Genomic DNA, 2173 nt, shown 5'->3' with positions numbered 1-2173 from the left:
AGAGTGATGCTGGCTTCATAGAAGGAATTTGGAAGTTCTCCTTCCATTTCCATCTTTTTGAACAACTTAAGTAGTATTGGATATAGATCTTCTTTCAGTGACAGAATTCTGTTGTAAATCCATCTGCTCCTTGGCTTTTTTTAGTCGGGAGGTTTTGTATTACTGTTTCAATTTCTTTTTGTGTTATGGATCTGTTTAAGCTGTTAATCTCTTCTTGGTTTAGTTTTGGTGGTTCCCATGCCTTTAGATATGCATCCATTTCTTTTAGGTTTTCAAATTTAGTAGCATATAGGTTTTTAAAGTATTCCCTTATAATGTTCTGTATCTTTCTGGTGTCTGTTGTGATGTTTCCCCTTTCATCTCTGATTTTGTTGATTTGGAGGTTGTGATGTCTAATCCAGGGTGTCAACTTGATTGGATCTGGGATTAACTGAAATGAAAGAGATCTTCTTGATTGGATCATCTAAAGCCAGAAGACACACCCTAAATGTGGGTGTTTCCTTCTGATGGCAGCTGGTACAAAAGGCCAAGGCAGAGGAGAATGCCAGGCTTCTTGTTGTTTGCCTTCTCTCTCGTTGGTGAGTTCGTCATGCTGCTGTAGACTGAAGACTAGCTGATCTTTTGGAATTTGTCAGACCTTCAGCACCAGATTGGGACTACTGAGACATCCAGCCTTGTGGACTGAGCAACTACAGATTCTTAGCCTCTCCAGTGTGGTACAGCCACTGTTGGACTACTTGGACTCTATCCTGTGAGCTAAGCTGATAAATCTTTATACATATATATATTTATTCTGCCAGTTCTGTTTCTTTGGAGAACCCTGACTAATACAGAGGTGCTCTTTCTTTCTTTTGGTTAACTGGGTTAGTGGTCTGTCAATCTTGTTTATCTTTTCAAAGAACCAGCTCTTGGAATTGTTGATTCTTTGTATTGTTTTCTTTGTTCCAATTTCATTGATTTCTGCCCTAATTTTTATTATTTCTTCTTGTCTGCAGGGTTTGGGTTTCGTTTGCTGTTGCTTTTCAAGTGTGTTTAGTTGCAATGTTAAGTTATTTATTTGTGTTCTTTCCGATTTTTTGGTGTAGGCACTTCCCCCTTAGGACCGCTTTCAGTGTATCCCGGAGTTTTTGTTGTGTTGTATTGTCCTTTTCATTTAGTTCCCGGAATACTTTTATTTCTTTCTGAAATTTCTCTTTTGACCCATTCATCATTCAGGAGTGTGTTGTTTAATCTCCATGTGTTCATATGGTGATTAGGGCTTCTTCCGGTGTTGATTGTAAGCTTTATTGCATTGTGGTCTGATAGAATGCATGGAATTATTTCAGGCTTTTTGTATTTGTTGAGGTTTGTTTTGTGCCCCAGTATATGGTCGATTTTTGGAGAAGGTTCCATGGAATGCTGAGTAAAAAGTATGTTCTTTGGTGCTTTTGTGGAATACTCGGTAGATGTCTGTTAAGTCCATTTGATATATGGTATTGTTTAATTCAAATGTCTCTCTGTTAACTCTCTGCCCTGTTGACCTATCTAATGCAGACAGTGGGGTATTGAAGTCCCCTACTATTAATGAGTTGGGATTAGTCTGGGTCTTAAAGTCCTGTAGTATTGTTTTTATGAAGTTGGGTGCACTAGAGTTTGGTGAATATATGTTCATGATTGTAATATCTTCTTGATTTTTTTGTTCCTTTGATCAGAGTGAAGTGGCCCTCTTTATCTCTTCTAATTAGTTTTAGTTTAAGATCTATTTTGCCAGATATTAGAATTGCTACACCTGCTTTTCTCTTAGTACCCTTTGCTTAGTATTTTTTTTCCCATCCTTTCACTTTAAGATAGTATCTGTCCTTGCAAGTGAGATGGGTTTCTTGCAGACAACAAAAAGATGGGTTTTGTTTCTTAATCCATTCAACTGGTCTGTGTGTTTTGACTGCAGAGTTCAGTCCATTCATATTTAAAGTTATTAATGAAAGATGTGTATTGATTCTTGCAGTTTTGATTTCTGTTTGCGTTCTTGGTGCAACTGTGCTTTTCCACAGTTATACCTTTATTAAGTTTCTTTCTGTTACCCCTTGGGTATAGTCATTCCTTTCTTCAGCTCTTTGTATTGCTTCAAGAACTCTCAAAAGGGCTCCTTTGTGGACATGAATTCTTTCAGCCTATTTATGTCATGGAAGATTTT

This window comes from Nannospalax galili, unplaced genomic scaffold (genome assembly GCF_000622305.1).
Source record: "Nannospalax galili isolate Female #2095 unplaced genomic scaffold, S.galili_v1.0 scaffold1217, whole genome shotgun sequence".
Lineage (NCBI taxonomy): Eukaryota > Metazoa > Chordata > Mammalia > Rodentia > Spalacidae > Nannospalax > Nannospalax galili.
The sequence above is the reverse complement of the archived record's forward strand: the minus strand, read 5'-3'. Positions refer to the sequence as shown.